The 15,229-nt window shown below is 39.4% G+C and overlaps 1 long non-coding RNA gene across 1 annotated transcript; it reads left to right on the top strand.

Annotated features, from left to right (window-relative positions):
• Positions 1-9,105: 9,105 nt before the first annotated feature.
• LOC146768693 (uncharacterized) lies at positions 9,106-14,912 on the top strand. The gene is made up of 2 exons (XR_014954457.1): positions 9,106-12,964; positions 13,495-14,912. It is a non-coding gene; the product is annotated as an uncharacterized LOC146768693 (long non-coding RNA).
• Positions 14,913-15,229: the final 317 nt, after the last annotated feature.

Here is a 15,229-nt window from a genome sequence, read left to right on the forward strand (position 1 = left end):
ATATTACCTCACCTGTACACTTGGGACATAAGGGAGCAACACTAGAAATGATCCGTCTGCTGTGTTTCTGCACCTCTGACCATCATCTGCATCACACTTAATTCTGTAGCCTTTGGCAGTGTGGATTATTCCTGTTTTGGAACTACATGATTGTATCACCAATCTGAATGCCACAAATACATGGTTTACTGCCTCCCCTCTCTGGAGTAACCTCATGCTTCCTACCAAAATTAGGCAGTTGATGTTGGACTCAAAAATCTCCTTTATAAAAAGAATTTGAATTCTGTGGAGAGCTCTGCATTTATTTATTTTTCTGCCACTGATTAGTCCCTTCATTTGATATAATCTGGTAGAAGAAGTTGTCCAAGACAGGAACCAAAGGCTTGTCCGTAAAGGAAGTCAAGCCAAGAGAGGTGAGTCTCTTACCTGAAAGGAAATTGCCTCCCCAAACCTGTTCATCTAAATTCTGGAATAGAAACTGGAAATGGCTGCATTAATTCCGGCATCTGGAAAGGGGATGCAGAATACAACAGTGAATTATATCCCAGACTCTTTCAAAATAAGTATATTTTGTGGTATCCAAGGTCATAGAGAAAAGCAAAACTGATGCTTCACAGTTTCATTTCTAAGTTTAGTTCTGAGTAGGATGAGCTGCTTCAGTACTGATAAAAAGCTTCTTGTTTGGAAGACATCCCTTCAATCACTTCTCTGGTCTTTTTCATGTGCCTGTGTTTGGTTTGCATAACAAGGTTTTGGTAGTGAGGGGCTACAGGGGTGACTTCTGTGAGAAGCTGCCAGAAGTCCCTGCCGTGTCCGACAGAGTGGGTCCAAGATGGACACACCACTGGCCCAGTCCAAACCTATCAGTGATGGTGGCAGTGCCTCTGGGACAGCAGCGTTATAAAGAGGAACAAATTCCTGGGAACTGGAATGAGAGTCTGTGAGAGAAACAGCCTTGCAGACACACAGGTTGGTGAAGAAGGAGGAGAAGGAGCTGCTCCAGGCACTGGAGCTGAAATTCCCCTGCACCCCGTGGTGCAGACCATGGTGAGGCAGCTGTGCCCCTGCAGTCCATGGGGGGCCCAGGGGGAGCAGAGGTCCACCTGCATCCCACGGAGGACCCCACACCAGGGCAGGTAGATGCACGAGGGAGACTGTGAACTCATGGGAAGTCCATGCTGGAAGAGAAATCTGGAAGGACCTGTGGCGCTATGGAGGGAGGACCCCACACTGGGGCAGGTTTGCTGGGAGGACTTGTGATCCTATGGGGGATGACTTGTGATCCTGTGGGAGACCCTCTCTGTACCCATGTGAAGGGCCTATGCTGAAACAGTTAATGCAGAACTACAGCCAGGGAGAAGGATGTATGTTGGAGAAGTTTTTGGAGTACTGTCTTCTGTGGGAGGGACCCATGCTGGAGGAGGGGCAGAGGAACCCACCACTTTCAGGAAGAAAGAGTAACGGAGAAAACATGATGAAATATCCCCATATCCCTGTTCTGTGGGGCAAGAGGAGGGAGAGTATTTGAATGTGAAGTTAAGACTGGGAAGAAGGGAGGAGTGGGAGAGAGGTATTCTATTATTTGCTTTTATTTCTCATTATCCTCCTCTGATTTGATTGGTAATAAATAAAATCAGTTTTCCCAAGTTGTGTCTGTTTTGCCCATAAAGGTAAGTGGTGACTGATCTGTCCCTGCCCTTACCATGACCCATGATTGTTATATTTGTTAGGTTTTCTCTGCCCTGTTCAGCTAAAGAGGGGATAGAGCAGCTTTAGTGGGCACCTGGCATCCAGCCAGGGTCAACCCACCACAGTCCACTAGGTGTGGAGATATTTCCCACCAGACTCATCTCCTCTTACCTTTCAACAATCTTATTTTTATTGGCAAAGGCATTTGGAGCAGCTCCAGGGGGGAAGATCATATCCTGAATGTCACTGCTACCTGACTGCATTCTAGTAAATGGAGAATATTTGTGTCTGGGGGTGGCCTTACTCCATACTCCGTCGAGGCTGTATAGATTTATGTGTCTATGTATGTAGACACTAAATCCTGAACAGACACTCTAGGAGCACTTTGGGGTTCTCAGATCCAGATGTGCATCCAGCCACATCCTGACTACAATTTTGGGTGAGATTTTCTGCTTTTCCTGTGTGTCTTCCTCATTCTCATTCCTCAGAAATGTTGGTTTTCCACTGGAAAAAGGAAATTTAGTGAGGTGAAGCCTTTGAGAACTAATGGCATTCTTCATTTGGTCCTGTTTCTGGAATAATCTGTAATACTTCTGCAAACAAAGATTACTCACATAGGGGTTGAGAGGGGGTAACATAACACTTATCCTGTCTGGAAGAATAAAGAAAATATGTATTTTCTCTGGGTTTTTCTTGTATTATTATTTTAAAAATCTGTGTGCCCCATTCTTGCTTTTTTGCCAATAATAATAATGCCATAGATATTACAAGTTTATTTTCCAGTGCTGTAGATACTTGCATAATATATCACTTTAAAATAAAATTAAAACAACAAAATGGAAAGTAAAACCTCAAAGACATTTCCAACGCCTTGTTTATGATTTTCTTTAGTATCTTAGTATGGCTTCAAGAAAGAATAATATTCCTTAAGTATATTACTTTTTGCCATAAAGATTAAAAACAGGCTAAATGAGATAATTGTTTTATTTTTCTTTTCAAGTAAAAGATTTACAGAATGAGGTTGGAAAATTGTGTGTAGGCTGATGTTTTATGTTGTAGCTGGTTATTACTCAGTGAGTCACTAAGTTTCCAGAGCTTGCCACACCTTAAGGTTAAACTGCCTCAAACCAGGCAGCAAATTGTTAGCTGAGGTGATTTTAATGACTTTTTAAAATGTAAAAATATATATATTTAAAAATGTGCAAACCTTGATGAGACTACTCAGATCCTCTTTCCTTAAAAAGTTTTCTCTGCACACTCTCAGTTTTCTGTCATGGAATTAAGCATAACTAAAATAATTATTTAATTGTCATAACCACAGGTATTTCCTAGGAAGAGTTAGAGGTCTCTCTATTGGTAGGAAGGAAGCCAGTGCTCAACAGCATAATCACATCAAGTAGTTTTTTGGGACTCTAGAAAGATGTCAGAAATCCACAGTAAACATTGAGCAAGCATGTCCCTATGTCTAAGTTGTGAAAGAGAGGAAAGGAAACATGTGGAGCTGACATTCATCCTTTCAGTTTAATACTGATGCCTCAGTGTCTGCCTGACTGAAAACTGCATGTGGTATCCAGAATGAATACTGAAACAACCAGTTCTAGAAACATTCTTATAAAAGAAAAGTAGTATCAAAATAATTAATAAATATGGATTCAATATCATCCACCTATTTTCAGTAGGGGCTTCATTCTGAAAATTAGATGCTTCAGTAATCAGCCAAACACAGAATATGGATCAGCTTAAAGCATATGAGCCACCCCCCTGGCTCTGAGCAAGACCAGAATTGCACTTTGTTCTCCTTTGGGTGCTGTATTCTCAAATGTGAGGTATATTTTGAAGGCATTTCCAGTGCAGTAGAAACTACCCAAAATTTCCTTTCCTCATTAAAAAAAATGTTCATAAAACTTTTATTTCAAGCCACATTAACAAAAAAAAAAAAAAAAAAAAAAAAAAGAGGAAAGAAAACAAGATTAAGTAAATAGGTGTCAGGAACATTGTCAGAATAGGTGAAAATAGTATTGAATTTACCAAAATAGAGGAAGGTATCCACAAGATAAAATTCTGTCACAGTAAAGAGTCCTCAAAAATGGGTAGTTAAGAAATCAGTAAAATACGTAGTTAGGGAGAAAATGAAACACTTCCCTCCCTCTCCTTTTTAAAAATATTTGTTTATTTATTTGTTTCCTGGATAGTGTCATGTTGAATTTCAGAGGACCTGCAGAAGCTTTATGTAAATTTTTTATTTTATTGTTGATATGCAGGTGTTGAATGTTGGTATTCACACTAGTTTCAAGTAGCTACAGAGACATAGAAATCATGTGAACTAATAAGTGAAAGAAGGAAAAAATCTCCATTTCCCCCAGATACTTACCATGTTTCTTCTCTTTTAACACCCAATCCTGCAAGTTTTTGCTCTGCACAGCAGTAGATGGTCAACAAGAAGTGTTTTCTTTTCCTTTCCCCGTTTTTGTCTTGTTTTGTTGCTGTCAATGTCTCTTGCTGCTCTTTGGAGTACTTATTCTGAAAATGGGAGCATGGATGATGGTTTTGAATTAGCTTTCAGTTAGTGGTAAACATTTTTTACTTTGGATTGTGGGTTAGCCCTAATTTTTCTGGTGTTTTAAAATGTATCTCAAATTAAAAAAAATGACCCTCTTAGGCATAGAGCAGTCATAGAACAGGAGATTAATGAAGAGAAATCCTTATTATCTGGTCCTGTGGAAGGGCTGAAGCAAAACACAGTAATCACTTGTTTCTGTAACTTGTTGCATCTTGCCAAAGGATTTTCTTGGTGGTCTTAGTCTAGCTAATGCACTTTTTCACAGGGCGCCTGCAGGTATGGTGCATTTCACAGGGTGCCTGCAGGTATGGTGCATGGGGCATTGCACTAGATCAGTGGAATGCTGAGAAAAGCAGCAATGCTTTTGAAAAACCATGGAGAACAGATTCCGTGAGTGGAAACCAGGTTTCAGCAGCTTTTCTCTCTGTGTGGATAAAAGAATACTTTAACAGCCCCTGCCCGGTCTGCAATCCTCTGTTAATGGCAGCTGAAGCCAGCCCTGGAGCTGTTGTACCACGGTGTTGTCCAGGGTGCTTCCTCTCTGTTGGCCTTGCCACGTTTGACTTGGTCGTTCACTGGAGGATGTATTCATGGGCATCTCATGCCTTCACAGCCCCGCTGCCTCAATTTCTGTGGCATTTTGCAAAGCCCATGAGGTATGATCTGTCAGGAAATACTTGCAGAGACCTCTTCAGGGGCTCAACACATCACAAGCAGTGTCACTGAAGTTTAGAAAAGTCTGAGACTGTGTGGAATAAAGGTTTCAGCCTGGAATCTTCCTCCTCACTAGGAGCTTCTCACAAAAGATGACTGGGTTTTCAGGGTAGGGTTTAGTTCTTGGCTGGGAACACTTCCTAGGTCTAAGCACTGATCTTCCAGCCATGCACAGGCTGCTGCTTGTTTAAAGTGAGCTAGTCAGCTCCATCCTCAGAGTCAGGGGGCTGCTCAACCAGCCAGACAAGACACAGGTGTCTGCTCTAGGGAGAGCAGAATAGCTCTCCAGAATCCTCTGCCCCTATGGACTAGTCTCCAACTGCTATAATGGGAGCTGGATAACATGAAGACACCCACATTTAGAAAGTATATTTATGTGTCTACTGTCTGGACCTGAATATCAAACATTTGTGGCTGAGGGATTAGGCTACCTAAATATAGATGCTACGTGGTGTCTGAAACATCCAAGGTGTATTTAGGGGTAGGACATAAAGACTATGAGGGAGCTGTGGGCCAGGAGATGGAGTACAGGCAGGGCTCTACAAGGAACATCAAGTGCCTCTAAATATCTGCGCAGGGGCAACAGACCCGAGCTTTTAGTGATAACTTACATTTACAGATACCTTCTAATCCTGTTTCTTTTGTTTAGTCTTCCATTGGCTTCTTCTATTTTTTTTTTAGCTCCCACTTTTCCATGTGAAGTGGCTATCAGTAAAGTTGGGAATTTAGCGTGACCAGCTACAAAGAGGAAGCTAGAACTTTGTTTTACCTGATGCACATTTATTAGAGCCTCCTTGAATGGCTGATTCATGCCCCTCAAAATAGAAGTCTCTTTCCTTGACCTTTACTTTTTTTCCCTCCCAGATAAATTAAGAGAGAAAAAGACAGGAGAGGAATGATAAGGCTCCAAAGAGAGGTTGTTCTTTAATTTACACTCAACCATAACTCTTTAAAACAACTCTTGTTGCATTAAAATACTTTTCTGATATATCTGTATCAATACTAGTCAGATATTCAGAAACAGAATAACCCTTGCTTAAGTGGTTTGAGAAACCTTTCAGAACATCTGACATAAGTGAACACATTGAACAAATAAACAGATGTGGAATTTCTCCTCTCAACAGCCTTTCATCCAAGACCCAGCTGCAGGATCCTGGATGGACCCAGGGAGGGAGGAAATGTTGAATGTCAATGTGGCAACTACTCCTCTGCTTCCTTATCTGCAATATGGCCAGTTACATCCTATATGATTTTTCGCACGGTGGGATGAGCAGAGCAAGCAGTCTGATAATTTGTGGTCATTTCAGATGTGCCAGAAGTGCCATAAAAAGTCATGTAAGAGTGGTGTGGAAGGGGTGATGAGGTGTTAATGCTCAGGAACACCTGTAAACATCTTGCTTTGCCCTGAGAATTTGGAGGTTTTATCCCAAACTTTAGAAAGTGCCTTAAGTAAAGGTAGCTCCATGGCAAGCAGCCATGAAAAGAAGCAGAACACAAAATGTAACAGTCTGCTATTGGGATTAATGCATCTTCTGTTTGTGTAGTGGACAGAGTGCCAGACTTTGTGAAAGACTGAGATAGGATTATAAACATGACAGCATTTTTGAGCATCAATGAGAGCCCAAAAAGGTGGATTAAATTTGCAGCTGTATGACTGTTACCAACAAAAAGAATAAAAGCATGTGTATTTTTTTTCTTTACAGTGCTTTTTTTTTTTTTTTTGTTCTCTGGTGTTCTTGTTCTCTCACAGTTTAATATTCTGTTCACATAGAAAGGAGTAGGCACAGCCTGAAATTTCTTTTCTGTAGCTGCCTTCCAGAAAGCATTAGGACTGAAAGAAGGACAGGATTTCAACATTCACAATAGACTTTAGAATGGAAACATGAAAAGCTCACGTCGATAATAGGAGACTCTACAGGCAATTTCTGAGACAAGGTAGCCCTGATTTTCCAAAGGATGTATTTTCTGTGTTGGTGCTCTCACTATGGGGTCCAGCACTTCACAGCACTTGTCTCCAGGACATGAGAGGGCTGAAGCTCAATGCCATAAATATATGGTGCCTCACTGTTGAGGGTATCTCTTTGAATAAAAATGCAGTCCTTGTTTGAATTAAGAGTGAAACTGAACTCCCCAGTAATGCCTTGATCCTTGATTTAATGCCACACAGGCAGATTGCAGTAGGATCAGTACTGGAGGTGTTGGCTTGGTCAGCTGACATAACATAATTTACAGGCAGGTTTACTCTTATGAGTGACTCCAGAAAACAGATAAATAAGATAAATATCTGTATGAATGTTATTTTGCAGCTCAAAATGAAATCTCTTTTGCAATGCCTGTGACAGTTCTAAAGTTAAAGATTGGTTACCAGGAAAGAGGCTACTTCTTCTCAAGCTTGTGAAAGACCTCAACACAACATGGGCAAGCTAATTAGGATGAAGAAGGTAAAACCTTGCATGTGTTACAATCAGAGAGGTCAGACAATGAGTGGGTCTAAATCCAGCTCGTTCCGTGACGCATGCCTGTGCCAGATTCTGTTGCAGTTTGGAGAAGCAATTATGTAAATATAGATTTGCAAACAATTCCACAAATTGACAAAAAAAGTGTTAATTACCAAAAATGTTAGTGATCTGTTTAGCCAACCACAGAATGATGAAATCATGGTCATTTTATAAATGAAAGCCTGATGTAACCACCCTGGGTTATTTGGTTTTTTTCAGGAACATTATCTTTCTTCATATCTTTGACTTCTAACTCTCAAAAGCATCTTGATTTATTTGCTTTTTAAAACTAGACCCAGGAAAATGACACACATGCACACAGTGAAAATAATGTTTACTCCTGTTGACAGATGGGAATGTCATGAGTAGTGCCACCACAAATCTTCATAGACCTAAAAATCAGTTAATTTGTGTTCAGATACTCATCCTCAACTAAATAAGATTTTTATTTTGCTTTTGATAGAAAAAAAATCCAGTCTATTTTCTTTCAACAAATGAAAAAGCAATATTGATAGTAACTTTTTGATGTTTTTGACTTGCATAGAGTTTCTTACATCACATTGTAATCACAACATAATAAAGCTCTTCTTTAATATTAATTTGTTTCTATTTCTGTCTGCCTGTATGCTCAGCAGTTCAGCACTACAATTTAAAAGGCTCATTTCTCAAGAAGGTAATCAGTGTCCTTATTGTACTCATTGGCTACTTGGGCATTATAAACATAATAGATAAATAGCAAGAGACAGATTTGATCTGACTGGTACTAAATACTGGTATCCTGTTACTCTACTTTTCTCAGATTATGGCTATAGATGTCATGCAGGATTGACTAAAAACATTCTTTGGAAGGACTGTAGAAGTTCACATCAAGTTTAGAAAACGTTCTGGATGCAGTTAACCATAAATAATGGTTATTTTGTAATATTCAGAAACATCTTATTTCCATGGATAAATTACTACCTTCTCTTTCTCTGGTGAAAATTTAAATAGTAGCTTCAAACAAAAGCTGCTTCTATTCCTGCCACAAGCTTATACAACACAGTGTTGATACAATTTAAAGGAGCTGACATATTGCTTAAAATATGGATGCTGCATATGACTTAAATAATACGAATTATATGCTGAAGTCATTACTGAGTTGTTACCCAGGGAAAACATAGTGTTGCTTCAATAAATATTTCAGGATTCAACACTATAATTCTTAGGAGACATTTTACAGAAATAGGATGGATAGTAACTTAAAAAATGCTGTGGATTTGGTATTTCAGTGTTTAAATATTTAACCAGCACTTCACTAAAATAGGATTGTTTCTCCACATATTTGTTAACCACATAGTAAAATTACGAAGGATAGATCATATCTCCTATCTTCTCCCTCCCCATTAAATGAATGTGCACTAAGAATTCATTCCCATTCTTCTAAAAGTCTGGGCAAATCAGTCTTGCTGCCTGTGTCATAGCATGAGAGTGAAGTTTTGATGAGAACATGCCTGTGAACAAAACCAGCCCTTCTAATCCAGTCTGACCTTTAGTCTAACACATGAAATAAAGTTCTATCTTTTAATCAGAAATTATTTTCTGTAAGGAACTTCTGAGAGACCTCACAGAAGATTTACACAACTTTTATTTCTGTCATACTCCAAAGAGTATGACATTACATTTCTATAGAAGCAGAAATTCAGGTGCAGAGAGACAGTGTGTGTTTGATGATAGTCCAAACCTCTGAGCTCCTGCTTTTCAGTCTCTTTGCTAAGGGGCTGGAGTTTGAATCATAGGATATGCTGCAGATTTCCAATGCTTCACAGCCAGTGAAGTGAGAACCCCCGGAAAAATAAGATTGGCATTTCTATGGCTTGTGATCTATAACTAATAAACTGACTGGAAAAGGATGTAACTGGTAGGCAATAGCAGTCAATGTACAGCAGCGGATTTGTCATGTTACAGAGTGGTGCTACTCTTCAAAAGATTCTAGCATGCACATCTAAAATGCACATTTAACTCCTGCCTTAACTCTCACCTGCAACATCTGTATGAGTGCCAAAGGCATAACTTTCTGTTGAAAATTAATTAATATTTGTAGAGGATCAGGCCCTTACTTAGTATCTATGTATATATTTCCCATAATCCCCAAATTAATGGGATTGGCAATCTCCAATTATAAAGATGACTGTTAGAAAGCATATTTTTAGATGAGTAATGGAAGGAGGCAATTTTTAAACTTCAGTGTTTAATTAAAGAGTGGTGGCTCTGATCCAAAACGAAATAATTCAGCAAAAAGGCTCCTACTGATTTCAATGGGCTTTGAACCAGGGAATGGTCTTGAAAATGTTCCATGCCTCTTGTTAGATATGAGAAGCAAAAACTGAAGGGAGAGACTTTTTATTCCTTTAGTGTTTAGTATGACTCAGACACAGCCGTCTGCTAGGAAATTGTATTTATACCACAAGGACAACACTTATTGCAACTCCTTAGTCATCACAGAGTGGCAAAATTCAGTTGTAAAGTCTGGTACAGGGTCACAGTATGTAGCTTTTGTATTATTAATTTACTTATTTAACTTATGGATTAACCTTTTCTAGGAGTTGAAGATTAAGATGTTTCTAAGATTTATTCAATCCAGAATGTTGTGGATTAGTGGGTTATTTCAGTAACACTTATTGATTCCAAAAGCAGGGGAAGCAAAGACACAAATCAATCTGACATAACAATATTGCCAGACACCACCACATGAAATACCTACCAAGCATCAGGGATAAGAAACTTCCTCTGAAAATTTCCTAACAAAGAAACGATCCTCCTGTTTAATCTCAATATTAATTCTGTTTGAGTCTTATTACTAAAAAGGAAAAGCTGCTACATTTTAACTGTCTTGAGCTCTTGTGCAGCTGCCCATCACTTTGGAGCCACATTCACATCTCCCCAGATGGACACACTACAAATCTTTACACATCTGAAACCTTTAATTTAGTGGAGTGAGCTCAGCCTTTGGGCTGTGTGCAGACTCAAGCATTTCTTTAAAAAATCCCTCCCGATTTTAATATCTATTTGATATTGACAAAGAGTATTTTGGCTGTGTCATGCTGTGCTAATGGGCTGCAAGGTTTCTTGGTCAGTTTGACATTCTGCTGCCCCTAGGTAGCAAAACGCTGCGGTCTACAAGGACAACCCTCAAAACTCAAGAGCTGGGTACTGACTCCCAGCAGGGCTTCCTTTCTGTGAGCTCAGCCAACCAACAACTCCATGACTCCAGCAGATGTTTTTGGCCTTCAGACCAGTGGGTGAATTTATCCATATTCCCTCAGTAATCTAACTCGCTGAAGCCAGCGTGGTTAAACCTGGATCTGTGCCGAGGGCAATCAGGAATGAAGGGCTGGCCCGGTGAGGTTTTCCAGCATGTATAAGGCAGATTGTATTCAGGGGCAAAGGGTCCATGCTATATAAGTGCCTTAAAGCCTGTTACCAGTGTTCTTTGCTCCCCACTGGGCTCTCTTTGATTGCAGGTTTTAAATATGTCATGTGTTTCCAGATGCATTATTTATGTTTGCTTGTGTTGTTGTGCAATTTGTGGCAGAGTGAGGGGTCTACTGGAAAGCAGCCCTTGGTTTAGTGGGCAGCCCTGTAGCAAAATATTAGTAGTACAGAAATCTGCTGCTCTAAGTGAAATTTGATTTAAACACAGATGACAGAAAGTATTCAAATAAATTTTTTTTCAATGTTGGCTACATTCAAAAGGGGTTAACTAGAAGTACAGCTATTTCTAGATTTTATTGTCTGTTTCTTGTTTTATCTTGCTTCTTCTTTTCTCCCTTTCCCTTTCCCTTTCCCTTTCCCTTTCCCTTTCCCTTTCCCTTTCCCCTTCCTTATCATTATGCTTCATGATAGGAATAAGGACACAAAATGTGGCTTGATCTGGTGATGCCTAAGCACTACCAAATGGGGAGAAGTGGGTGGTGTCTGTCCATCCCTGTGGCAGTGGTTCAAATAAATAACTTTTTTCAGCCAGTCTGGGTAGGAGGCTGTGTTTGCTTCTGAGTCTAGACTCAGATACCATGTACATAATCAGCTGGAGTTTAGGCAGTATCCCTGCCATACAACTGTACCTTCACTCCTTCCAGAAAATGAAGCAAAGCACAATCATCACGTGGTGTAATTTAGTGCCAGCTAATGACTCTGGTGTTTCACAGTCAGTCATCCCAGACTTTATGGTTTCCAGCATAGTTAACTCTATTTGCATTCTGGTTTGATTTGCTCTGTTAAAAAATGGATTCTTGATTCATGCCATACTGCCTTGCAATCAGAGGAAGCATTTAACTAGGACTATCCTGACTTTAAAGAAATATAGCTTCCAGAAGTGCATCCTTCATGTTGTACTCTAAATTAGAGCCTTTCCTTTCCCAGACCAAATAGTTTCAGGGTTAATGCTTATTTATACATTTATGTATAAGTTCCATGAGTTTAAAGCAAATGTGTACTTAAGGCCAGATAATTTGTGGTAGAACATGGTAGCTAGCCTTGAACTTAATATTTGTGTGGCTGTGTCTGAGAATGATTTCATTATTGGTGTAATTTAAGTTTTGGGATACCCTAAAGTGCTTTGTTTAGGAATTGGAACAATCTGTGAAGTTACAGGAGTGATAAGTGATCATTGCATGATCATGACAATCTTTTTTTACTTGGTTGACCATTAATTTGCCGTAACTACCACCTTTGTGATCATCCTGCTCTGAATGTTATGTATTGTATACTGAAATTTACCCTACTCATCTGTGTGACCACAAAAGGAATCCCCAAAGCCATCTTTAATTTCACAGTCAAATGCAGTACTTGACTAGCAGCCTTGAAAACAGTGTGTATCCCAAATTTTGGATCTCCTCTGGGAACAGAATTAATCAGTTAGTTTAGCTATTTGGCTTTGTACGTGAATCCCAGCAGGAAGATTTTTGAGAGATGGTGCTGGAGGAAGGATAGGAATTGGGAAAAAATATATGTTCCAGTTTAAAAAAAAAAGAAAAACAATAAGATAGAGCAGAACCTTTTTTTTTTTTTTTTTAACAAGATGTAATCAGTTGCTATAATACTCTACTGTTTGTTTGACTTTTTTTTTCAGTGTGGTTACTGTTACTTCATCCCTGAAATGTTTCCAAGAGAAACAAGGGATTGTCCACAAGATAATCACCGCTGTGTCTGACTTCTCTACATGTAGTATGGTGTGTCACTAAGAGAGAGGTATTATCTACATACAGCCTGTGAACAAAAATCAATAAAACTTTAAGTGCAAATTGTTCTGCAAATGGATGGTTTCTCCAAAAAAAGTTCCTTGCTGCTCGGTAAAAAAAGCACTCTCTCTTTTCTAGTTTTAGTATTCCAGTGTCTGCTCTGTTGAATGTGATGAAATCTTCAAAACCTTCAGCCTCTTCAGTGGTGGTTTAGAAGGCCAGTCCATGATTTCTGAACTGATGCACCTGCACAGCGTGCACCAAGTCCCCCTGTGAGGCTGAGCAAGGTGAGCCCTTGCCCTGTGCTCGCAGAGGCAGCCAGATCCAGCCAGGGTCCCTGTGGTGAGCTGGGCTGTCCCCACGGCTCCTTTAACTGCTGTCCTGCCAGCAGAAACTGGCATGGGTGCATCTCCCAACCCACAGAACAAAAGGCAAAGTTCACCAATGCAGTGTTCCCATTCCGAAATATAACCTTCTTCTCCTCGGGTGTAAATCCACACTATGAAAATGGATATTATGAAACGGCCAGCTTTGAGGTGGGGACAGTCCCCCAGCTTGGGGTGTCATCTGGCAGGAACTTCAATCGCTAAGAAATACCAAGAATCTCACACAAGATATAAAAGTCATCAGAGCCTGCTTTCAGGTGGGCATGTTTACTTAGCACAACAACCAGAGTAAATTTACATGAACTTTTTTATTTTATGTTCAGTTAATATATTTACATTGGATCTATTCAGCCCAGCTTATCAGAGAACCTAAATTTGGCTTGCTCGATGAAATGTTCTTTCCTAACAGAGTTTTAAAATTCTCTCTACAGTCACCAAGAAGAAGAAAGTACCTCTGGAGACATTCAGAAAATTGAGCTGTCACCCAAAGTGGTTTCACAAAGGAAGGCTGGGGTTGTAGAACTGGTTTAGGGGAACTTTTAAGAATGTTGGTTCTCATTAAATAAATAAAATGGAATCATGCTAGTCAGTTCATGCTTAAAAGTCCTTCCCTTCACATCAACAGTTTACTCGACTGTCAAATACTTCCAGAATTAGGTCTATTAGACATCTTGTGGTTTTTGTTATCATTTTGCCAGGAATTGTTTATGTTTCAGCATCATAGGGGAGCTTGCTTTTACAATCACAGTAGAAATAGGTGTAATGAGTGATGAGTAACTGATGGGTCTGCTAGTAAAATCTACAGCTATTCAATTTTAGAGTGATTATTTTTTCAAAAACTGTGATGCTGGTATGACAAAAAAAGGGTACATTTTTGATATTTTTAATATTTATTGGATGGACATTACCTTAAGTCCAGCATGTAACAAGATAGCATTTATACCCAGTGCCAGGTCTTTATATCTTTACTAGTTTGAGTAGGCTTTTTCTTCACAGCTGATCTCATCAGAACAAATTTCTGCTTTTTGTGCATCAGCTGGCAAGGTCTGAAAAGTGATGGCTGTTAGCCACTAGTGTAAAATCGGACACGAGTTAGTTGTAATCAATTCATACGTAATCAACTGCTTTAATAAATCTCTATAAACTATGAAACCCAGTCTTCCAGTGTCAGAAAACCTTGTGAAAGTTTTCTGTGCCTCTTGATTTTATTAGATTTTCTATGGACCAGTGAGGAGGGTAATATCTTTGATGCATTTTATGCACGTCAGCACTTTTTGGCTAGAATTGAATAATTACATACTCTCATAGAAAAAATTTGCTTCTGTGCTATGAAAATGTCCTCACAAGCTGTTAATTCTGTGCAAAAATTGAGTGATGGTAATTAGCAGAAGTGAGCAAAAAATAGCAAAAAGCAATTATGCAAATTAGCAAAAAAGCTTGTAAAAATGTTGCGTAGGTGCAGCAGCTTGGAAAGAAAGCCTTGACTTTGTTATTCCTTTTCTGTCCCATGACTTAAAATACAAGCCTTCTCTCCTACGTTGATGGGAAAAGCCAAAACATATGCTTTTCAGCTAACACAAAAACAACACACCAGGCACAATGTTATTGCAAGTGTAAAACTAAATGGAACTTTTCCTTAAGCCATATTCAGATCAGTGTCAATGGCCACAAGGCCAGCTTCAGCTTGCTTCTGGGGGTGTTGGAGCCCACATGGGCCAGCATCCAAACACAGTAGAAATACAATACAACAATGTTTTCGCCTCCCAACGCTTTTCATGAAACCACCAGAAGTCCTGCATCAGGAGCACAATGTATCAGTCTAGCTCAGGAGTTCAGGCTAAGGAAAACAGCTGGCAAAAACGGCTTCATGCATCATGCTTTACAAAACCAGACTGCTTTGCATTTCAAGAGACATAATTACCTGTGTTAAATATCACTGGTTAGAAGCTGCACTGAAAAAGAACTGACATTTTGATGGGTTGTTAAGGCAGGAGAAGATGAATAATTTTCAGCATTTTGACAAAAAATAATTGTGTAATTTAGTACCTCAAATTGCATTCTTCAGAGTGACTGTGTGAAAATGGTGTTTCTCACCCAATGTACTTATCCTCAATGTGAATTTAGTCATTGCTGCCTTTATTAATCAAAAGAAATGTTTGACAGTTT

This window comes from Lonchura striata, chromosome 1 (assembly GCF_050655825.1).
Source record: "Lonchura striata isolate lonStrDom1 chromosome 1, ASM5065582v1, whole genome shotgun sequence".
NCBI classification, from domain to species: Eukaryota; Metazoa; Chordata; class Aves; order Passeriformes; family Estrildidae; genus Lonchura; species Lonchura striata.